At 44.7% G+C, this 24,217-nt stretch overlaps 4 long non-coding RNA genes across 4 annotated transcripts; all 4 read left to right on the top strand.

The window, feature by feature from the left end:
- The first annotated feature begins 4,419 nt into the window (after positions 1-4,419).
- On the top strand, positions 4,420-11,411 carry LOC145431327 (uncharacterized). Its single transcript, XR_013911619.1, has 2 exons — positions 4,420-4,559; positions 10,000-11,411. It is a non-coding gene; the product is annotated as an uncharacterized LOC145431327 (long non-coding RNA).
- On the top strand, positions 6,725-9,173 carry LOC145431328 (uncharacterized). Its single transcript, XR_013911620.1, has 2 exons — positions 6,725-6,865; positions 8,862-9,173. It is a non-coding gene; the product is annotated as an uncharacterized LOC145431328 (long non-coding RNA).
- Positions 11,412-16,449: 5,038 nt separating the features above from the next.
- On the top strand, positions 16,450-23,441 carry LOC113007946 (uncharacterized). Its single transcript, XR_013911617.1, has 2 exons — positions 16,450-16,589; positions 22,030-23,441. It is a non-coding gene; the product is annotated as an uncharacterized LOC113007946 (long non-coding RNA).
- Positions 18,755-21,203, top strand: LOC145431326 (uncharacterized). The gene is made up of 2 exons (XR_013911618.1): positions 18,755-18,895; positions 20,892-21,203. It is a non-coding gene; the product is annotated as an uncharacterized LOC145431326 (long non-coding RNA).
- Positions 23,442-24,217: the final 776 nt, after the last annotated feature.

The raw sequence follows: 24,217 nt of genomic DNA, 5'->3' as shown, positions 1-24,217 counted from the left end.
CTTGTGAGTTTTGTATGTCCAGTCAGGCATCATTCATACCTGGTCTGTAGGAAGTTCCTGTCAGAAGGAGGTGGCACCGCGAGGGCGTCGAGGGGCGGAAGGCGGTGCCTTAGTGCCTCCCTCCTTCTGACATTGTAAAGGGACCCTAACTTTATTACTTTTTTAATAGTAGGATGTATGTATGTATGTATGTATGTATGTATGTATGTATGTTTGTTTGTTTGTTTGTTTGTTTGTTTGTTTGTTTGTTTGTTTGTTTGTTTGTTTGTTTGTTTTTTGTCCCACCAGGACATGCACACCTCACAAGTTCCCGGCTCTCTTGACTCGGTTGAAGACGGCTTTCTAGAAGAAGGCGAGGGCAGTGAGGCACAGTCCCCCGTCCCTCGACGCCCCTCGCGATGCCCCTCCTTCTTGGACTAACCCTCTTCAGAGGAGCCGTGAGAGCCAGGAACTTGTGAGTTTTGTATGTCCAGTCAGGCATCATTCATACCTGGTCTGTAGGAAGTTCCTGTCAGAAGGAGGTGGCACCGCGAGGGCGTCGAGGGGCGGAAGGCGGTGCCTTAGTGCCTCCCTCCTTCTGACATTGTAAAGGGACCCTAACTTTATTACTTTTTTAATAGTAGGATGTATGTATGTATGTATGTATGTATGTATGTATGTATGTATGTTTGTTTGTTTGTTTGTTTGTTTGTTTGTTTGTTTGTTTGTTTGTTTGTTTTTTGTCCCACCAGGACATGCACACCTCACAAGTTCCCGGCTCTCTCGACTCGGTTGAAGACGGCTTTCTAGAAGAAGGCGAGGGCAGTGAGGCACAGTCCCCCGTCCCTCGACGCCCCTCGCGATGCCCCTCCTTCTTGGACTAACCCTCTTCAGAGGAGCCGTGAGAGCCAGGAACTTGTGAGTTTTGTATGTCCAGTCAGGCATCATTCATACCTGGTCTGTAGGAAGTTCCTGTCAGAAGGAGGTGGCACCGCGAGGGCGTCGAGGGGCGGAAGGCGGTGCCTTAGTGCCTCCCTCCTTCTGACATTGTAAAGGGACCCTAACTTTATTACTTTTTTAATAGTAGGATGTATGTATGTATGTATGTTTGTTTGTTTGTTTGTTTGTTTGTTTGTTTGTTTGTTTGTTTGTTTGTTTGTTTGTTTTTTGTCCCACCAGGACATGCACACCTCACAAGTTCCCGGCTCTCTCGACTCGGTTGAAGACGGCTTTCTAGAAGAAGGCGAGGGCAGTGAGGCACAGTCCCCCGTCCCTCGACGCCCCTCGCGATGCCCCTCCTTCTTGGACTAACCCTCTTCAGAGGAGCCGTGAGAGCCAGGAACTTGTGAGTTTTGTATGTCCAGTCAGGCATCATTCATACCTGGTCTGTAGGAAGTTCCTGTCAGAAGGAGGTGGCACCGCGAGGGCGTCGAGGGGCGGAAGGCGGTGCCTTAGTGCCTCCCTCCTTCTGACATTGTAAAGGGACCCTAACTTTATTACTTTTTTAATAGTAGGATGTATGTATGTATGTATGTATGTATGTATGTATGTATGTATGTTTGTTTGTTTGTTTGTTTGTTTGTTTGTTTGTTTGTTTGTTTTTTGTCCCACCAGGACATGCACACCTCACAAGTTCCCGGCTCTCTCGACTCGGTTGAAGACGGCTTTCTAGAAGAAGGCGAGGGCAGTGAGGCACAGTCCCCCGTCCCTCGACGCCCCTCGCGATGCCCCTCCTTCTTGGACTAACCCTCTTCAGAGGAGCCGTGAGAGCCAGGAACTTGTGAGTTTTGTATGTCCAGTCAGGCATCATTCATACCTGGTCTGTAGGAAGTTCCTGTCAGAAGGAGGTGGCACCGCGAGGGCGTCGAGGGGCGGAAGGCGGTGCCTTAGTGCCTCCCTCCTTCTGACATTGTAAAGGGACCCTAACTTTATTACTTTTTTAATAGTAGGATGTATGTATGTATGTATGTATGTATGTATGTATGTATGTATGTATGTATGTTTGTTTGTTTGTTTGTTTGTTTGTTTGTTTGTTTGTTTGTTTGTTTGTTTGTTTGTTTTTTGTCCCACCAGGACATGCACACCTCACAAGTTCCCGGCTCTCTCGACTCGGTTGAAGACGGCTTTCTAGAAGAAGGCGAGGGCAGTGAGGCACAGTCCCCCGTCCCTCGACGCCCCTCGCGATGCCCCTCCTTCTTGGACTAACCCTCTTCAGAGGAGCCGTGAGAGCCAGGAACTTGTGAGTTTTGTATGTCCAGTCAGGCATCATTCATACCTGGTCTGTAGGAAGTTCCTGTCAGAAGGAGGTGGCACCGCGAGGGCGTCGAGGGGCGGAAGGCGGTGCCTTAGTGCCTCCCTCCTTCTGACATTGTAAAGGGACCCTAACTTTATTACTTTTTTAATAGTAGGATGTATGTATGTATGTATGTATGTATGTTTGTTTGTTTGTTTGTTTGTTTGTTTGTTTGTTTGTTTGTTTGTTTGTTTGTTTGTTTTTTGTCCCACCAGGACATGCACACCTCACAAGTTCCCGGCTCTCTCGACTCGGTTGAAGACGGCTTTCTAGAAGAAGGCGAGGGCAGTGAGGCACAGTCCCCCGTCCCTCGACGCCCCTCGCGATGCCCCTCCTTCTTGGACTAACCCTCTTCAGAGGAGCCGTGAGAGCCAGGAACTTGTGAGTTTTGTATGTCCAGTCAGGCATCATTCATACCTGGTCTGTAGGAAGTTCCTGTCAGAAGGAGGTGGCACCGCGAGGGCGTCGAGGGGCGGAAGGCGGTGCCTTAGTGCCTCCCTCCTTCTGACATTGTAAAGGGACCCTAACTTTATTACTTTTTTAATAGTAGGATGTATGTATGTATGTATGTATGTATGTATGTTTGTTTGTTTGTTTGTTTGTTTGTTTGTTTGTTTGTTTTTTGTCCCACCAGGACATGCACACCTCACAAGTTCCCGGCTCTCTCGACTCGGTTGAAGACGGCTTTCTAGAAGAAGGCGAGGGCAGTGAGGCACAGTCCCCCGTCCCTCGACGCCCCTCGCGATGCCCCTCCTTCTTGGACTAACCCTCTTCAGAGGAGCCGTGAGAGCCAGGAACTTGTGAGTTTTGTATGTCCAGTCAGGCATCATTCATACCTGGTGTTAGGTATTTTAGTACCATGGGAGCATTTACTGGATATTGTTTTATAGTGACATTATGCAGGAAAACTCTGTCATTCAATAAGGCCCCTTTGTTTCAGTATTTTTCTCTTTGACCCAAGAATTGATGTGTGAGAATCACAGGCTGGTACAAGGTTGAAATACCACAGAGATCACTCCCTCAGCTACATTAGTTTCTTAATCTTTTAGACGCCTGTTGAAGGCCAAATGGTTTGTTTCAGATTTCACTAATGTAAGAACTCTTCGTTTTGTGCCTTGAAAATATGTCGCTGAGATAATCACAATTGTAGCTGAACTAATAAACTACACAAAGGATGCTTCTTCACCCAAGGGCAGGAAGACGCTGCCTTATCTTGGTCTGTACTGGTTTAAACTGATAATCTGCTGTCTCATGAATTTTACCCTCTATATAAACTGTTGTACTTGTGAATAAAGTTGAGTCACTTTGGGAAGACAATCTAAAGCAGTCTCTGTTTTCTTGTTCTCCCAAGCTGCTCCCGAGCTCGTACTAACACGCTGAATGGCATGCTTGAATATTACTTGAGAATATATTTGACTGTGTTACAGACTAAGGGACATTCTCTGCTGATAGGTGAAGGTACATTCTCTGCTGATAGACGTCCACGCCTCGGAGGAAGCCGATCCACGGAGTAGGCCCTGGAAACAGTTTCCCTCAATTTTGGTGTCGAGAAGTGGGATCCTGACGAAGGTAGGCACGTGTCTTTTATTTTATAAGACTGTGTTATGCCTTTCTCAGTGATCCACATAGAAACGGGATACGCTGACGAGGCCTTCTTCGGTGGCCCACATAGTAACAAGTGGGATACACTGAGGAGCCTTATTTAGTGGCCCACATAGAAACACAGGAAGTTGCCTGTTGTTTTGTAAAATAAAAGCAGAAAGGACACAGGAAGTTGCCTGCTGTCATAAACTAAGAAGTTGCTCACCAGCAGAAAGGACACAGGAAGTTGCCTGGGGTCATAAAACGAGAAGTTGCTCGTTAAAAAGTGAGAAGTTGCTCACTAAAAACATAAAATTGCTAGCAAAAAATCAAGTAACCTCAGGTGTGCCACAGCAAAAATAGATACTAACTTAAATCCTTCAAAGCGTCTAAACCCCTCTGGAAATCACTGACCATGGGTCAGAATAATTCAAAGACCTTAGACGGGTCCGATAAAAACTCAAAATTAACTGTAAAACCGAAAAAAAATAAAATATAAAATCACAAATAGCGGCTCAGTACGACTCCCACTTCCGGTTACGTTTAACCCACGCTCGCGAATCAATGAAGACTTCCATGATTACGTATCCAGAACATGCGGAAGTGCTTACGTGACTGATTTCGTCTCGAACTTAAGAACTATAACTTTAATGCATCCTAATGTATTTCCGGAGCCCTATCCCGAACGATTATCGCCAGAAAACAGGTCAGTAGAAATGTTAAATACTATTTGTGATAAGAAAAGTAGGCTGATTAAAAAGTCCTGTAAAAAATATATGATAGAATGTCGTGATGTGACCAATCGCATGCTACCACTATGGAAAAAAGGACCCGAGCCAGACGTAAATGCTTTAAATCAAGCCAGTGTAGGCTCTAGTAAATCCACTGCAGAAAAAACTAGCCTTATATGCCCATCCGTTCAACCTACGGCTCCGCCGCCTTATGATGAAAAAACAGAACTAATAGCTGCTGCGGCGGCTGCACGTCATCAGCGCGTATATCCTGATTTAACAGCAGAATCCCAAAAGAGTGAGGAAGGCACTGAAATGACACCTAAATCAGAAGAAGATGACTGGTTTAACCTAGATCAAAGACAGGAACGAGAATACACTGAACGAGAAAGAGAGTTACAGGAACATAAAAAGCAAACAAAACAGTTAATGACAGAGTGTGAGGAAATCATGAAAGATCCTTTAACTGAACGTACGGAAGCTGAACTGCAGGAAGCCGTTTCTATCATAGATAATCATGTTCAGCGCCACACTAGAGTAGCGAATGGTTTAACTGTGCCAAAAGCAATAACTAACACCAGAAATTTAATAAGGAACTACTTAAAGCAGAAAAAAGAGGAAAAAACTCAAGAGGGCCCCCACAAAAACACCCGTTATAAAGAAAAGCAGGGATCACAATTTAATGACGCCAGCACCTCCCTCCCGTTCATGATAATAGGGGACATGTGTTGCATTCAACCCCCTAAAATTTCAGAGTTAGCAGCAACCATTAAAGAACTTCCCGATCCTCTACAAAATCCTACAGCCTTTGTTTCTGCATTACAGAGAAGTACCAGATACCACCACTTGGGTGGGCCTGACTATAGATATATATTATGTCAACGAATCCCAGGTGTGACTGAATCTCAGCTTATTGAAGAAGTAGAGGAACTAGACCCTAAAAACGACCAAGCAGCCAACACCACCTCGTTTTTGTGGATAAATGATGACAAAATCACAGCCTTTTTTCAAAATCTAAAGAGATTTCTGCTCACAATGTCTAGAGATAAAATTGATTTAAATGCAGTAACCATGTGTAAGCAAAAGCCAGATGAATCCATTCTAGTGTTTATGAAACGTTTCACACACTGCTGGACTAATGAGGCATGCATGCCTGAAGGAGGAAATGATCAGATTTTCATAACAACATTCTTAAACAACATTCATCCAGAATGTTCACAACTATTGAAGCTGACTGCCACTGATAATCTCTATGACATGAAAATAAAGAACTTTATCACACTTGTCAAAACAAAAGCTGGTGCAGATCTTTTCCCCAACAGCACGAAGGCTAAAACTGTTAAGATGTTGTTGAATTTTGATGTTGAAGGCTCAGAGGAAAGTGAAAAAATGATGTATGCAGGGGCCCCGCCCCCTCAACAAGCGCAGCAGGGAGATTTCAGAAGGAGAGATAGGAGTGGAGACGTATGTTTTTATTGTGGAAAAATAGGACACTGGAGGACGGAATGCAAATCAGCAGCAGGTAGATCTCAACCACAGAACACAGGACCAGCTCCTGCCACTAGGCGTAAGCAGAGCTCTTACAGACAAGGTAACTGGCAACGCAGACAGGAATCACATCAAAATAATGGCCCCTTTGCACTTAGGCAGCAACCTTATAATCCACATTTTAATCCCCACCCATATGATAACGAAAGACTGGACCGACAATAGGGAGGCCCAGGTGATGATGAGGGACAGTGTGAAGCACTACACACGATGCTGCATTTGCAATTGTCCCGTAACACAGAAAGCTTGCCCATGTTAGATATAGAGATAGGTGAAAAGACTTATTCCTTTTTAGTTGACAGTGGAGCCACTAAAAGTTCACTGTCTGGAAAATTCTATAGTGGGCCTGTTTCCTCTGTGTGCATCAACACCATGGGAATAAACGGAACTCTAGTGCAATGCCCCAAAACTCATTCTCTAAAAACACGCTGGGGCCCAAAACCAGATGAAATTACATATCATCCATTCATAATTATTCCAAACTCGCCTGTGAATCTATTAGGCAGAGATTTAATGGCAAAAATGAACTTGTGTATTTCATTTAACACAAAGGGTGAAATGTTTGCAGATACTGATAACAGCTATGTTTTCTCTGCCCTATGCACCGACACCATGGAGAAGGAACAGCCTCTGTGTCAGCTGGACGCCTCAGCGGAGAATGAACTCAATATCCATCTGACTGGTATCCCACGTCACACTCTGTGTCAAAAACATGTGCAAACACCGTTACCAGGTAGCCCCATGCCTGGAAGCCACATATTTGTTTCTCTCACACTGTTCAACAACATGATAACTGCTCACACCAGTGAAGGCCAAACAGTGGTTTTGTCACATAACTCAGACATAGGCTATGACATCACTGCACCATGTCAACACCTAGATCTAACCTACCCCATACACTGTACTATCTCTGCTGTCACATTGCCAGCTGAATATCAAAACATGACATTATGGTCAAGAGGTGAGAATGATGTAGGATTTATTGACTGTACACCTTATCATGCTCAGCTGAAAAACAACAAGCCGGTATATGTCAAGCAATATCCCATTTCCGCTGAAAAAGCCGCAGCCTTAGACATCATCATAGGAGATTTATTGACAGCTGGAGTAATAAAGCCCACAGTATCTCCATATAACACTCCTGTCAATCCTGTGCCAAAGCCTAACAAACCTGGCGTATGGCGTTTCACACAAGACTTAAGGCAAGTTAATGCAGTCATCATGCCTCTGCCACCTCTGGTTCCAGATGTTCCCAGCATACTGACATCTATTCCAGCAACAGCTACACATTTTACTGTGGTGGATTTGTGCTCCGCCTTTTTCTCAGTGCCTGTGCATAAAGACACACAGCCGATATTTGCTTTTACACATAGAGATAAGCAGTACACATGGACTCGCTTACCCCAAGGCATGGTAGACAGCCCTGCGGCTTTCTCAATGGTAGTACGTGCTACCCTGGACGGCTTCACTCCTCCAGAGGGCTGTACTCTGATCCAGTATGTAGATGATCTCCTCCTCTGTGCTGATAGTGAAAAACTATGTCAAACTGCCACACACATGCTACTCCAGCACCTCCAACAGACTGGCCACAAAGCATCAGCAAAGAAAATGCAGTACTGTCAGACTTCTGTTCAATATTTGGGATTTACACTGTCTCACGGACAACGTTCTATGACTACAGACAGGGTCAAAGCTGTGACCTCTGTCCCTAAGCCCACTACACAGAAAGAAATGCTGTCTTTCCTAGGCATGGTGAACTATTGCAGACAGTGGATACCAGACTGTTCTTTTCATGACCACATTCTGCGTGAATGCTGCAAAAAAGACAAGCCTCCTCGAATACTGTGGTCCACAGAAATGACTGCCTCTTTCAATGCATTACAGGGAGCGCTGACCTCCGCCCCTTGTTTGGGTCTGCCTGACTACCACTTACCGTTCCACCTGTACGTCACAGAGAACGGCACGACCTGTGCAGGTGTATTGGCCCAAGAGCATGGCTGTGGCTACCGTCCAGTAGCCTTCTACTCAAAGGTGCTGCCAGCAGTAGTTCAGGGGATGCCGGCCTGCCTGAGAGCAGTAGCAGCTTGCTCTATCATGATAAGGGACTGCGAGAAGCTCACACTCTCACATGACACTATTCTACACACCAATCACCAGGTCACGACCATTCTAGCAAACATAACTACACAACACATGACCGCACAACGTCACTCAGGTTATGAAGCTACACTGACTTCAACAGCAAATCTCACTATAAAAGCAAGCAGCACACCCAATTCGCCAGCACACTTACTCATTCGTATGCTGTGTTCTTCTGACCGACAGGATGGTTCAGACGACCCTGACGTTCATGATTGTATGACACGTATACAGGAATCCACAGCACCACGCCCAGACTTAGAGCAGACACCAATCCCAGACTCAGTCATTGTTTATGTGGACGGGTCCTGTTCAAAACCAAATGACAACTTATTTCTTTGTGGCTATTCGGTGGTGACATTGCCTGACATCATACTAGAGGCTCACTCATTACCATTTCACTCAGCACAAAAAGCAGAACTCATGGCTTTAATACGCGCCTGTGAGTTACATGTGGATAAGCGGGTAACAGTTTACACTGATAGCCGTTATGCATTCGGTGTGGTGCATGACTTTGGCACATTGTGGAGACAAAGAGGATTTAGATCTGCTGATGGAAAATCGATCGCTAATTCTGACCTTGTTCAAAGACTTTTGCAGGCTATACAGCTGCCATCGGCAATTGCAGTTGTTAAAACGAAGGGGCACAGCACGGCTGACACAGACGAAGCAGTGGGAAATGCTCTTGCAGACGTAACCGCGAAAGCAGCTGCTGCCTCACAGCAACCACCCAGAAGGGAAGTATTATCTTTGCCTTTACAGCTGCCACTTGTCACGCTCCCAGACTATTTAGAAACAAATGTTGACCTAAAATTCATACAAGAGCAAGCCTCTGCCTTAGATTACACTTACTGGGAAAGTAATGATTGTACCTTAGATAACAGAGACGGCTTATACAAAAACCTTGAGGGTTTGATTGCCCTCCCATCTTCACTACTGCCAATCCTTGTCCGCCATTTTCACGGTGTGAGTCATGTCGGACAAAGAGGGGTAATAGGAGCAATAAAATCAAGATTTGTAATCAAGAAAACATCACACGCAGTAAAACGCATATTAGCAACCTGTCTAACATGTGCACGAACTAATGTAGGAAAACCAAAAGCAAAACATCAGCATTTACCACAACCAGATTTCCCATTTCATACATTACAGATTGATTTTACACACATGCCAGCACAAGGAAGCATCAAGTACTTACTGGTAATAGTGGACCAATTTAGTAAATGGGTAGAAGCTTACCCAACATCAAAAGAAACTGCAGAAGTAGTCTGTCAAAAGTTGTGCAAGGAAATAATACCCAGATTTGGAATACCCCACCAAATTAACAGTGATAGAGGACCTTCATTCACATCAGAAGTAATTCAAAAGTGTGCTAAAACTCTAGCAATAGACTGGAAATATCATGTGCCATACCATCCTCAGAGTTCAGGAGTTGTAGAAAGAATGAATAGGACCATAAAAAACCGCCTGACTAAAGCAATGATAGAAACAGGAATGACCTGGATCAAACTACTTCCTCAAATCCTCTGCGAGATTAGAATGACTCCATCCGCAGCAACCAAATTATCTCCATTTGAAATAATCATGGGAAGACCGTTTCCAACACCATGGTCAGCCTCCAGAGGGGCACCGCTATTGGAAGGGGACATAGACACTGCATTGTCTGACTATGTTCATAACCTGGTAGAAACACTGAATAATAACTATCAGAAAGTTTGTCTCTCTCAGCCTCTCCCTTCCATAGATCCAACCCATCCGTGGAAACCAGGAGATGCGGTGTTGGTACAGTCGCTAAAACCAAGGGCACTCGGGGAGGCCGCGTGTTCCAGCCCCCAGACTGTACTTGCAGTGACGAGAACCAGCATCCTAACAGACGGACAACCTCAGTGGATTCATGCCAGCAGGGTTAAGACCAGCCCCACCAAACCACCTAAGGCGTCGGATCAAGTAGATGACGACTCAGGCGAGCCAGCGCCCGGATTCAATACACCTATAGATGACGACTCAGGCGAGCCAGCGCCCGGATCCAATCCACCTACACACACACAATCACTGATTAACACACAACGCCTGAAAGAGCCAAGACTCAGAAAGCCCTCTGATCCCCCGCCTGAACAACAACAAGGTACTCGAACATCCAGCAGGAACAGAAAGCCTAGAGTACCACACAATGTCTAACCTGATAAAGATAGACTCATTCCATCCTGATAATGGAGAAAATGAAATGCCCATTGTCATCACACGACGCTTATACGGTGTCTCTCGAACCTGGGACCAGGCCAGGAGACGACTAAAGAACTGTCTTTTTTATATATTTAGGTTATTAATCATATCTACTGCATTAATCTTAGGATTTTTATTTACTATTTCGTATTGTAAAGTGCAACCCTGTTCACATTTCTGCAAGCCACATTTTCAATGATAACCCATATAGCTACTAGTACAGCTACTTCAATGTATTTGCAATTAGCACAAATTGATCCTGAGGATGTGCCAGATGTTACCAATGATGTTCCTGATGTGTATATTGAACATTAGGTTGTGAACTATTACATTTTATGATTTGCCTTTTATATTATATTATTACATTTGTGATTTTTCCTTTCTATTTGAGTTATTATTTTTTTTAAAAAATAATAATAAAAAAAGAGTGGAACTGTTAGGTATTTTAGTACCATGGGAGCATTTACTGGATATTGTTTTATAGTGACATTATGCAGGAAAACTCTGTCATTCAATAAGGCCCCTTTGTTTCAGTATTTTTCTCTTTGACCCAAGAATTGATGTGTGAGAATCACAGGCTGGTACAAGGTTGAAATACCACAGAGATCACTCCCTCAGCTACATTAGTTTCTTAATCTTTTAGACGCCTGTTGAAGGCCAAATGGTTTGTTTCAGATTTCACTAATGTAAGAACTCTTCGTTTTGTGCCTTGAAAATATGTCGCTGAGATAATCACAATTGTAGCTGAACTAATAAACTACACAAAGGATGCTTCTTCACCCAAGGGCAGGAAGACGCTGCCTTATCTTGGTCTGTACTGGTTTAAACTGATAATCTGCTGTCTCATGAATTTTACCCTCTATATAAACTGTTGTACTTGTGAATAAAGTTGAGTCACTTTGGGAAGACAATCTAAAGCAGTCTCTGTTTTCTTGTTCTCCCAAGCTGCTCCCGAGCTCGTACTAACACGCTGAATGGCATGCTTGAATATTACTTGAGAATATATTTGACTGTGTTACAGACTAAGGGACATTCTCTGCTGATAGGTGAAGGTACATTCTCTGCTGATAGACGTCCACGCCTCGGAGGAAGCCGATCCACGGAGTAGGCCCTGGAAACAGTTTCCTTCACCTGGTCTGTAGGAAGTTCCTGTCAGAAGGAGGTGGCACCGCGAGGGCGTCGAGGGGCGGAAGGCGGTGCCTTAGTGCCTCCCTCCTTCTGACATTGTAAAGGGACCCTAACTTTATTACTTTTTTAATAGTAGGATGTATGTATGTATGTATGTATGTATGTATGTATGTATGTTTGTTTGTTTGTTTGTTTGTTTGTTTGTTTGTTTGTTTGTTTTTTGTCCCACCAGGACATGCACACCTCACAAGTTCCCGGCTCTCTCGACTCGGTTGAAGACGGCTTTCTAGAAGAAGGCGAGGGCAGTGAGGCACAGTCCCCCGTCCCTCGACGCCCCTCGCGATGCCCCTCCTTCTTGGACTAACCCTCTTCAGAGGAGCCGTGAGAGCCAGGAACTTGTGAGTTTTGTATGTCCAGTCAGGCATCATTCATACCTGGTCTGTAGGAAGTTCCTGTCAGAAGGAGGTGGCACCGCGAGGGCGTCGAGGGGCGGAAGGCGGTGCCTTAGTGCCTCCCTCCTTCTGACATTGTAAAGGGACCCTAACTTTATTACTTTTTTAATAGTAGGATGTATGTATGTATGTATGTATGTATGTATGTATGTATGTATGTATGTTTGTTTGTTTGTTTGTTTGTTTGTTTGTTTGTTTGTTTGTTTGTTTGTTTTTTGTCCCACCAGGACATGCACACCTCACAAGTTCCCGGCTCTCTCGACTCGGTTGAAGACGGCTTTCTAGAAGAAGGCGAGGGCAGTGAGGCACAGTCCCCCGTCCCTCGACGCCCCTCGCGATGCCCCTCCTTCTTGGACTAACCCTCTTCAGAGGAGCCGTGAGAGCCAGGAACTTGTGAGTTTTGTATGTCCAGTCAGGCATCATTCATACCTGGTCTGTAGGAAGTTCCTGTCAGAAGGAGGTGGCACCGCGAGGGCGTCGAGGGGCGGAAGGCGGTGCCTTAGTGCCTCCCTCCTTCTGACATTGTAAAGGGACCCTAACTTTATTACTTTTTTAATAGTAGGATGTATGTATGTATGTATGTATGTATGTATGTATGTATGTATGTTTGTTTGTTTGTTTGTTTGTTTGTTTGTTTGTTTGTTTGTTTGTTTGTTTTTTGTCCCACCAGGACATGCACACCTCACAAGTTCCCGGCTCTCTCGACTCGGTTGAAGACGGCTTTCTAGAAGAAGGCGAGGGCAGTGAGGCACAGTCCCCCGTCCCTCGACGCCCCTCGCGATGCCCCTCCTTCTTGGACTAACCCTCTTCAGAGGAGCCGTGAGAGCCAGGAACTTGTGAGTTTTGTATGTCCAGTCAGGCATCATTCATACCTGGTCTGTAGGAAGTTCCTGTCAGAAGGAGGTGGCACCGCGAGGGCGTCGAGGGGCGGAAGGCGGTGCCTTAGTGCCTCCCTCCTTCTGACATTGTAAAGGGACCCTAACTTTATTACTTTTTTAATAGTAGGATGTATGTATGTATGTATGTTTGTTTGTTTGTTTGTTTGTTTGTTTGTTTGTTTGTTTGTTTGTTTGTTTGTTTGTTTGTTTGTTTGTTTGTCCCACCAGGACATGCACACCTCACAAGTTCCCGGCTCTCTCGACTCGGTTGAAGACGGCTTTCTAGAAGAAGGCGAGGGCAGTGAGGCACAGTCCCCCGTCCCTCGACGCCCCTCGCGATGCCCCTCCTTCTTGGACTAACCCTCTTCAGAGGAGCCGTGAGAGCCAGGAACTTGTGAGTTTTGTATGTCCAGTCAGGCATCATTCATACCTGGTCTGTAGGAAGTTCCTGTCAGAAGGAGGTGGCACCGCGAGGGCGTCGAGGGGCGGAAGGCGGTGCCTTAGTGCCTCCCTCCTTCTGACATTGTAAAGGGACCCTAACTTTATTACTTTTTTAATAGTAGGATGTATGTATGTATGTATGTATGTATGTATGTATGTATGTATGTTTGTTTGTTTGTTTGTTTGTTTGTTTGTTTGTTTGTTTGTTTTTTGTCCCACCAGGACATGCACACCTCACAAGTTCCCGGCTCTCTCGACTCGGTTGAAGACGGCTTTCTAGAAGAAGGCGAGGGCAGTGAGGCACAGTCCCCCGTCCCTCGACGCCCCTCGCGATGCCCCTCCTTCTTGGACTAACCCTCTTCAGAGGAGCCGTGAGAGCCAGGAACTTGTGAGTTTTGTATGTCCAGTCAGGCATCATTCATACCTGGTCTGTAGGAAGTTCCTGTCAGAAGGAGGTGGCACCGCGAGGGCGTCGAGGGGCGGAAGGCGGTGCCTTAGTGCCTCCCTCCTTCTGACATTGTAAAGGGACCCTAACTTTATTACTTTTTTAATAGTAGGATGTATGTATGTATGTATGTATGTATGTATGTATGTATGTATGTATGTATGTTTGTTTGTTTGTTTGTTTGTTTGTTTGTTTGTTTGTTTGTTTGTTTGTTTGTTTGTTTTTTGTCCCACCAGGACATGCACACCTCACAAGTTCCCGGCTCTCTCGACTCGGTTGAAGACGGCTTTCTAGAAGAAGGCGAGGGCAGTGAGGCACAGTCCCCCGTCCCTCGACGCCCCTCGCGATGCCCCTCCTTCTTGGACTAACCCTCTTCAGAGGAGCCGTGAGAGCCAGGAACTTGTGAGTTTTGTATGTCCAGTCAGGCATCATTCATACCTGGTCTGTAGGAAGTTCCTGTCAGAAGGAGGTGGCACCGCGAGGGCGTCGAGGGGCGGAAGGCGGTGCCTTAGTGCCTCCCTCCTTCTGACATTGTAAAGGGACCCTAACTTTATTACTTTTTTAATAGTAGGATGTATGTATGTATGTATGTATGTATGTTTGTTTGTTTGTTTGTTTGTTTGTTTGTTTGTTTGTTTGTTTGTTTGTTTGTTTGTTTGTTTGTTTTTTGTCCCACCAGGACATGCACACCTCACAAGTTCCCGGCTCTCTCGACTCGGTTGAAGACGGCTTTCTAGAAGAAGGCGAGGGCAGTGAGGCACAGTCCCCCGTCCCTCGACGCCCCTCGCGATGCCCCTCCTTCTTGGACTAACCCTCTTCAGAGGAGCCGTGAGAGCCAGGAACTTGTGAGTTTTGTATGTCCAGTCAGGCATCATTCATACCTGGTCTGTAGGAAGTTCCTGTCAGAAGGAGGTGGCACCGCGAGGGCGTCGAGGGGCGGAAGGCGGTGCCTTAGTGCCTCCCTCCTTCTGACATTGTAAAGGGACCCTAACTTTATTACTTTTTTAATAGTAGGATGTATGTATGTATGTATGTATGTATGTATGTTTGTTTGTTTGTTTGTTTGTTTGTTTGTTTGTTTGTTTTTTGTCCCACCAGGACATGCACACCTCACAAGTTCCCGGCTCTCTCGACTCGGTTGAAGACGGCTTTCTAGAAGAAGGCGAGGGCAGTGAGGCACAGTCCCCCGTCCCTCGACGCCCCTCGCGATGCCCCTCCTTCTTGGACTAACCCTCTTCAGAGGAGCCGTGAGAGCCAGGAACTTGTGAGTTTTGTATGTCCAGTCAGGCATCATTCATACCTGGTGTTAGGTATTTTAGTACCATGGGAGCATTTACTGGATATTGTTTTATAGTGACATTATGCAGGAAAACTCTGTCATTCAATAAGGCCCCTTTGTTTCAGTATTTTTCTCTTTGACCCAAGAATTGATGTGTGAGAATCACAGGCTGGTACAAGGTTGAAATACCACAGAGATCACTCCCTCAGCTACATTAGTTTCTTAATCTTTTAGACGCCTGTTGAAGGCCAAATGGTTTGTTTCAGATTTCACTAATGTAAGAACTCTTCGTTTTGTGCCTTGAAAATATGTCGCTGAGATAATCACAATTGTAGCTGAACTAATAAACTACACAAAGGATGCTTCTTCACCCAAGGGCAGGAAGACGCTGCCTTATCTTGGTCTGTACTGGTTTAAACTGATAATCTGCTGTCTCATGAATTTTACCCTCTATATAAACTGTTGTACTTGTGAATAAAGTTGAGTCACTTTGGGAAGACAATCTAAAGCAGTCTCTGTTTTCTTGTTCTCCCAAGCTGCTCCCGAGCTCGTACTAACACGCTGAATGGCATGCTTGAATATTACTTGAGAATATATTTGACTGTGTTACAGACTAAGGGACATTCTCTGCTGATAGGTGAAGGTACATTCTCTGCTGATAGACGTCCACGCCTCGGAGGAAGCCGATCCACGGAGTAGGCCCTGGAAACAGTTTCCCTCAATTTTGGTGTCGAGAAGTGGGATCCTGACGAAGGTAGGCACGTGTCTTTTATTTTATAAGACTGTGTTATGCCTTTCTCAGTGATCCACATAGAAACGGGATACGCTGACGAGGCCTTCTTCGGTGGCCCACATAGTAACAAGTGGGATACACTGAGGAGCCTTATTTAGTGGCCCACATAGAAACACAGGAAGTTGCCTGTTGTTTTGTAAAATAAAAGCAGAAAGGACACAGGAAGTTGCCTGCTGTCATAAACTAAGAAGTTGCTCACCAGCAGAAAGGACACAGGAAGTTGCCTGGGGTCATAAAACGAGAAGTTGCTCGTTAAAAAGTGAGAAGTTGCTCACTAAAAACATAAAATTGCTAGCAAAAAATCAAGTAACCTCAGGTGTGCCACAGCAAAAATAGATACTAACTTAAATCCTTCAAAGCGTCTAAACCCCTCTGGAAATCACTGACCATGGGTCAGAATAATTCAAAGACCTTAGACGGGTCCGATAAAAACTCAAAATTAACTGTAAAACCGAAAAAAAATAAAATATAAAATCACAAATAGCGGCTCAGTACGACTCCCACTTCCGGTTACGTTTAACCCACGCTCGCGAATCAATGAAGACTTCCATGATTACGTATCCAGAACATGCGGAAGTGCTTACGTGACTGATTTCGTCTCGAACTTAAGAACTATAACTTTAATGCATCCTAATGTATTTCCGGAGCCCTATCCCGAACGATTATCGCCAGAAAACAGGTCAGTAGAAATGTTAAATACTATTTGTGATAAGAAAAGTAGGCTGATTAAAAAGTCCTGTAAAAAATATATGATAGAATGTCGTGATGTGACCAATCGCATGCTACCACTATGGAAAAAAGGACCCGAGCCAGACGTAAATGCTTTAAATCAAGCCAGTGTAGGCTCTAGTAAATCCACTGCAGAAAAAACTAGCCTTATATGCCCATCCGTTCAACCTACGGCTCCGCCGCCTTATGATGAAAAAACAGAACTAATAGCTGCTGCGGCGGCTGCACGTCATCAGCGCGTATATCCTGATTTAACAGCAGAATCCCAAAAGAGTGAGGAAGGCACTGAAATGACACCTAAATCAGAAGAAGATGACTGGTTTAACCTAGATCAAAGACAGGAACGAGAATACACTGAACGAGAAAGAGAGTTACAGGAACATAAAAAGCAAACAAAACAGTTAATGACAGAGTGTGAGGAAATCATGAAAGATCCTTTAACTGAACGTACGGAAGCTGAACTGCAGGAAGCCGTTTCTATCATAGATAATCATGTTCAGCGCCACACTAGAGTAGCGAATGGTTTAACTGTGCCAAAAGCAATAACTAACACCAGAAATTTAATAAGGAACTACTTAAAGCAGAAAAAAGAGGAAAAAACTCAAGAGGGCCCCCACAAAAACACCCGTTATAAAGAAAAGCAGGGATCACAATTTAATGACGCCAGCACCTCCCTCCCGTTCATGATAATAGGGGACATGTGTTGCATTCAACCCCCTAAAATTTCAGAGTTAGCAGCAACCATTAAAGAACTTCCCGATCCTCTACAAAATCCTACAGCCTTTGTTTCTGCATTACAGAGAAGTACCAGATACCACCACTTGGGTGGGCCTGACTATAGATATATATTATGTCAACGAATCCCAGGTGTGACTGAATCTCAGCTTATTGAAGAAGTAGAGGAACTAGACCCTAAAAACGACCAAGCAGCCAACACCACCTCGTTTTTGTGGATAAATGATGACAAAATCACAGCCTTTTTTCAAAATCTAAAGAGATTTCTGCTCACAATGTCTAGAGATAAAATTGATTTAAATGCAGTAACCATGTGTAAGCAAAAGCCAGATGAATCCATTCTAGTGTTTATGAAACGTTTCACACACTGCTGGACTAATGAGGCATGCATGCCTGAAGGAGGAAATGATCAGATTTTCATAACAACATTCTTAAACAACATTCATCCAGAATGTTCACAACTATTGAAGCTGACTGCCACTGATAATCTCTATGACATGAAAATAAAGAACTTTATCACACTTGTCAAAACAAAAGCTGGTGCAGATCTTTTCCCCAACAGCACGAAGGCTAAAACTGTTAAGATGTTGTTGAATTTTGATGTTGAAGGCTCAGAGGAAAGTGAAAAAATGATGTATGCAGGGGCCCCGCCCCCTCAACAAGCGCAGCAGGGAGATTTCAGAAGGAGAGATAGGAGTGGAGACGTATGTTTTTATTGTGGAAAAATAGGACACTGGAGGACGGAATGCAAATCAGCAGCAGGTAGATCTCAACCACAGAACACAGGACCAGCTCCTGCCACTAGGCGTAAGCAGAGCTCTTACAGACAAGGTAACTGGCAACGCAGACAGGAATCACATCAAAATAATGGCCCCTTTGCACTTAGGCAGCAACCTTATAATCCACATTTTAATCCCCACCCATATGATAACGAAAGACTGGACCGACAATAGGGAGGCCCAGGTGATGATGAGGGACAGTGTGAAGCACTACACACGATGCTGCATTTGCAATTGTCCCGTAACACAGAAAGCTTGCCCATGTTAGATATAGAGATAGGTGAAAAGACTTATTCCTTTTTAGTTGACAGTGGAGCCACTAAAAGTTCACTGTCTGGAAAATTCTATAGTGGGCCTGTTTCCTCTGTGTGCATCAACACCATGGGAATAAACGGAACTCTAGTGCAATGCCCCAAAACTCATTCTCTAAAAACACGCTGGGGCCCAAAACCAGATGAAATTACATATCATCCATTCATAATTATTCCAAACTCGCCTGTGAATCTATTAGGCAGAGATTTAATGGCAAAAATGAACTTGTGTATTTCATTTAACACAAAGGGTGAAATGTTTGCAGATACTGATAACAGCTATGTTTTCTCTGCCCTATGCACCGACACCATGGAGAAGGAACAGCCTCTGTGTCAGCTGGACGCCTCAGCGGAGAATGAACTCAATATCCATCTGACTGGTATCCCACGTCACACTCTGTGTCAAAAACATGTGCAAACACCGTTACCAGGTAGCCCCATGCCTGGAAGCCACATATTTGTTTCTCTCACACTGTTCAACAACATGATAACTGCTCACACCAGTGAAGGCCAAACAGTGGTTTTGTCACATAACTCAGACATAGGCTATGACATCACTGCACCATGTCAACACCTAGATCTAACCTACCCCATACACTGTACTATCTCTGCTGTCACATTGCCAGCTGAATATCAAAACATGACATTATGGTCAAGAGGTGAGAATGATGTAGGATTTATTGACTGTACACCTTATCATGCTCAGCTGAAAAACAACAAGCCGGTATATGTCAAGCAATATCCCATTTCCGCTGAAAAAGCCGCAGCCTTAGACATCATCATAGGAGATTTATTGACAGCTGGAGTAATAAAGCCCACAGTATCTCCATATAACACTCCTGTCAATCCTGTGCCAAAGCCTAACAAACCTGGCGTATGGCGTTTCACACAAGACTTAAGGCAAGTTAATGCAGTCATCATGCCTCTGCCACCTCTGGTTCCAGATGTTCCCAGCATACTGACATCTATTCCAGCAACAGCTACACATTTTACTGTGGTGGATTTGTGCTCCGCCTTTTTCTCAGTGCCTGTGCATAAAGACACACAGCCGATATTTGCTTTTACACATAGAGATAAGCAGTACACATGGACTCGCTTACCCCAAGGCATGGTAGACAGCCCTGCGGCTTTCTCAATGGTAGTACGTGCTACCCTGGACGGCTTCACTCCTCCAGAGGGCTGTACTCTGATCCAGTATGTAGATGATCTCCTCCTCTGTGCTGATAGTGAAAAACTATGTCAAACTGCCACACACATGCTACTCCAGCACCTCCAACAGACTGGCCACAAAGCATCAGCAAAGAAAATGCAGTACTGTCAGACTTCTGTTCAATATTTGGGATTTACACTGTCTCACGGACAACGTTCTATGACTACAGACAGGGTCAAAGCTGTGACCTCTGTCCCTAAGCCCACTACACAGAAAGAAATGCTGTCTTTCCTAGGCATGGTGAACTATTGCAGACAGTGGATACCAGACTGTTCTTTTCATGACCACATTCTGCGTGAATGCTGCAAAAAAGACAAGCCTCCTCGAATACTGTGGTCCACAGAAATGACTGCCTCTTTCAATGCATTACAGGGAGCGCTGACCTCCGCCCCTTGTTTGGGTCTGCCTGACTACCACTTACCGTTCCACCTGTACGTCACAGAGAACGGCACGACCTGTGCAGGTGTATTGGCCCAAGAGCATGGCTGTGGCTACCGTCCAGTAGCCTTCTACTCAAAGGTGCTGCCAGCAGTAGTTCAGGGGATGCCGGCCTGCCTGAGAGCAGTAGCAGCTTGCTCTATCATGATAAGGGACTGCGAGAAGCTCACACTCTCACATGACACTATTCTACACACCAATCACCAGGTCACGACCATTCTAGCAAACATAACTACACAACACATGACCGCACAACGTCACTCAGGTTATGAAGCTACACTGACTTCAACAGCAAATCTCACTATAAAAGCAAGCAGCACACCCAATTCGCCAGCACACTTACTCATTCGTATGCTGTGTTCTTCTGACCGACAGGATGGTTCAGACGACCCTGACGTTCATGATTGTATGACACGTATACAGGAATCCACAGCACCACGCCCAGACTTAGAGCAGACACCAATCCCAGACTCAGTCATTGTTTATGTGGACGGGTCCTGTTCAAAACCAAATGACAACTTATTTCTTTGTGGCTATTCGGTGGTGACATTGCCTGACATCATACTAGAGGCTCACTCATTACCATTTCACTCAGCACAAAAAGCAGAACTCATGGCTTTAATACGCGCCTGTGAGTTACATGTGGATAAGCGGGTAACAGTTTACACTGATAGCCGTTATGCATTCGGTGTGGTGCATGACTTTGGCACATTGTGGAGACAAAGAGGATTTAGATCTGCTGATGGAAAATCGATCGCTAATTCTGACCTTGTTCAAAGACTTTTGCAGGCTATACAGCTGCCATCGGCAATTGCAGTTGTTAAAACGAAGGGGCACAGCACGGCTGACACAGACGAAGCAGTGGGAAATGCTCTTGCAGACGTAACCGCGAAAGCAGCTGCTGCCTCACAGCAACCACCCAGAAGGGAAGTATTATCTTTGCCTTTACAGCTGCCACTTGTCACGCTCCCAGACTATTTAGAAACAAATGTTGACCTAAAATTCATACAAGAGCAAGCCTCTGCCTTAGATTACACTTACTGGGAAAGTAATGATTGTACCTTAGATAACAGAGACGGCTTATACAAAAACCTTGAGGGTTTGATTGCCCTCCCATCTTCACTACTGCCAATCCTTGTCCGCCATTTTCACGGTGTGAGTCATGTCGGACAAAGAGGGGTAATAGGAGCAATAAAATCAAGATTTGTAATCAAGAAAACATCACACGCAGTAAAACGCATATTAGCAACCTGTCTAACATGTGCACGAACTAATGTAGGAAAACCAAAAGCAAAACATCAGCATTTACCACAACCAGATTTCCCATTTCATACATTACAGATTGATTTTACACACATGCCAGCACAAGGAAGCATCAAGTACTTACTGGTAATAGTGGACCAATTTAGTAAATGGGTAGAAGCTTACCCAACATCAAAAGAAACTGCAGAAGTAGTCTGTCAAAAGTTGTGCAAGGAAATAATACCCAGATTTGGAATACCCCACCAAATTAACAGTGATAGAGGACCTTCATTCACATCAGAAGTAATTCAAAAGTGTGCTAAAACTCTAGCAATAGACTGGAAATATCATGTGCCATACCATCCTCAGAGTTCAGGAGTTGTAGAAAGAATGAATAGGACCATAAAAAACCGCCTGACTAAAGCAATGATAGAAACAGGAATGACCTGGATCAAACTACTTCCTCAAATCCTCTGCGAGATTAGAATGACTCCATCCGCAGCAACCAAATTATCTCCATTTGAAATAATCATGGGAAGACCGTTTCCAACACCATGGTCAGCCTCCAGAGGGGCACCGCTATTGGAAGGGGACATAGACACTGCATTGTCTGACTATGTTCATAACCTGGTAGAAACACTGAATAATAACTATCAGAAAGTTTGTCTCTCTCAGCCTCTCCCTTCCATAGATCCAACCCATCCGTGGAAACCAGGAGATGCGGTGTTGGTACAGTCGCTAAAACCAAGGGCACTCGGGGAGGCCGCGTGTTCCAGCCCCCAGACTGTACTTGCAGTGACGAGAACCAGCATCCTAACAGACGGACAACCTCAGTGGATTCATGCCAGCAGGGTTAAGACCAGCCCCACCAAACCACCTAAGGCGTCGGATCAAGTAGATGACGACTCAGGCGAGCCAGCGCCCGGATTCAATACACCTATAGATGACGACTCAGGCGAGCCAGCGCCCGGATCCAATCCACCTACACACACACAATCACTGATTAACACACAACGCCTGAAAGAGCCAAGACTCAGAAAGCCCTCTGATCCCCCGCCTGAACAACAACAAGGTACTCGAACATCCAGCAGGAACAGAAAGCCTAGAGTACCACACAATGTCTAACCTGATAAAGATAGACTCATTCCATCCTGATAATGGAGAAAATGAAATGCCCATTGTCATCACACGACGCTTATACGGTGTCTCTCGAACCTGGGACCAGGCCAGGAGACGACTAAAGAACTGTCTTTTTTATATATTTAGGTTATTAATCATATCTACTGCATTAATCTTAGGATTTTTATTTACTATTTCGTATTGTAAAGTGCAACCCTGTTCACATTTCTGCAAGCCACATTTTCAATGATAACCCATATAGCTACTAGTACAGCTACTTCAATGTATTTGCAATTAGCACAAATTGATCCTGAGGATGTGCCAGATGTTACCAATGATGTTCCTGATGTGTATATTGAACATTAGGTTGTGAACTATTACATTTTATGATTTGCCTTTTATATTATATTATTACATTTGTGATTTTTCCTTTCTATTTGAGTTATTATTTTTTTTAAAAAATAATAATAAAAAAAGAGTGGAACTGTTAGGTATTTTAGTACCATGGGAGCATTTACTGGATATTGTTTTATAGTGACATTATGCAGGAAAACTCTGTCATTCAATAAGGCCCCTTTGTTTCAGTATTTTTCTCTTTGACCCAAGAATTGATGTGTGAGAATCACAGGCTGGTACAAGGTTGAAATACCACAGAGATCACTCCCTCAGCTACATTAGTTTCTTAATCTTTTAGACGCCTGTTGAAGGCCAAATGGTTTGTTTCAGATTTCACTAATGTAAGAACTCTTCGTTTTGTGCCTTGAAAATATGTCGCTGAGATAATCACAATTGTAGCTGAACTAATAAACTACACAAAGGATGCTTCTTCACCCAAGGGCAGGAAGACGCTGCCTTATCTTGGTCTGTACTGGTTTAAACTGATAATCTGCTGTCTCATGAATTTTACCCTCTATATAAACTGTTGTACTTGTGAATAAAGTTGAGTCACTTTGGGAAGACAATCTAAAGCAGTCTCTGTTTTCTTGTTCTCCCAAGCTGCTCCCGAGCTCGTACTAACACGCTGAATGGCATGCTTGAATATTACTTGAGAATATATTTGACTGTGTTACAGACTAAGGGACATTCTCTGCTGATAGGTGAAGGTACATTCTCTGCTGATAGACGTCCACGCCTCGGAGGAAGCCGATCCACGGAGTAGGCCCTGGAAACAGTTTCCTTCACCTGGTCTGTAGGAAGTTCCTGTCAGAAGGAGGTGGCACCGCGAGGGCGTCGAGGGGCGGAAGGCGGTGCCTTAGTGCCTCCCTCCTTCTGACATTGTAAAGGGACCCTAACTTTATTACTTTTTTAATAGTAGGATGTATGTATGTATGTATGTATGTATGTATGTATGTATGTTTGTTTGTTTGTTTGTTTGTTTGTTTGTTTGTTTGTTTGTTTGTTTTTTGTCCCACCAGGACATGCACACCTCACAAGTTCCCGGCTCTCTCGACTCGGTTGAAGACGGCTTTCTAGAAGAAGGCGAGGGCAGTGAGGCACAGTCCCCCGTCCCTCGACGCCCCTCGCGATGCCCCTCCTTCTTGGACTAACCCTCTTCAGAGGAGCCGTGAGAGCCAGGAACTTGTGAGTTTTGTATGTCCAGTCAGGCATCATTCATACCTGGTCTGTAGGAAGTTCCTGTCAGAAGGAGGTGGCACCGCGAGGGCGTCGAGGGGCGGAAGGCGGTGCCTTAGTGCCTCCCTCCTTCTGACATTGTAAAGGGACCCTAACTTTATTACTTTTTTAA

This window comes from Astatotilapia calliptera, chromosome 10 (genome assembly GCF_964374335.1).
Source record: "Astatotilapia calliptera chromosome 10, fAstCal68.1, whole genome shotgun sequence".
In the NCBI taxonomy this organism is placed as follows: Eukaryota; Metazoa; Chordata; class Actinopteri; order Cichliformes; family Cichlidae; genus Astatotilapia; species Astatotilapia calliptera.
Note: the sequence above shows the minus strand (reverse complement) of the source record. Positions and strands in the feature narration are given on the sequence as shown.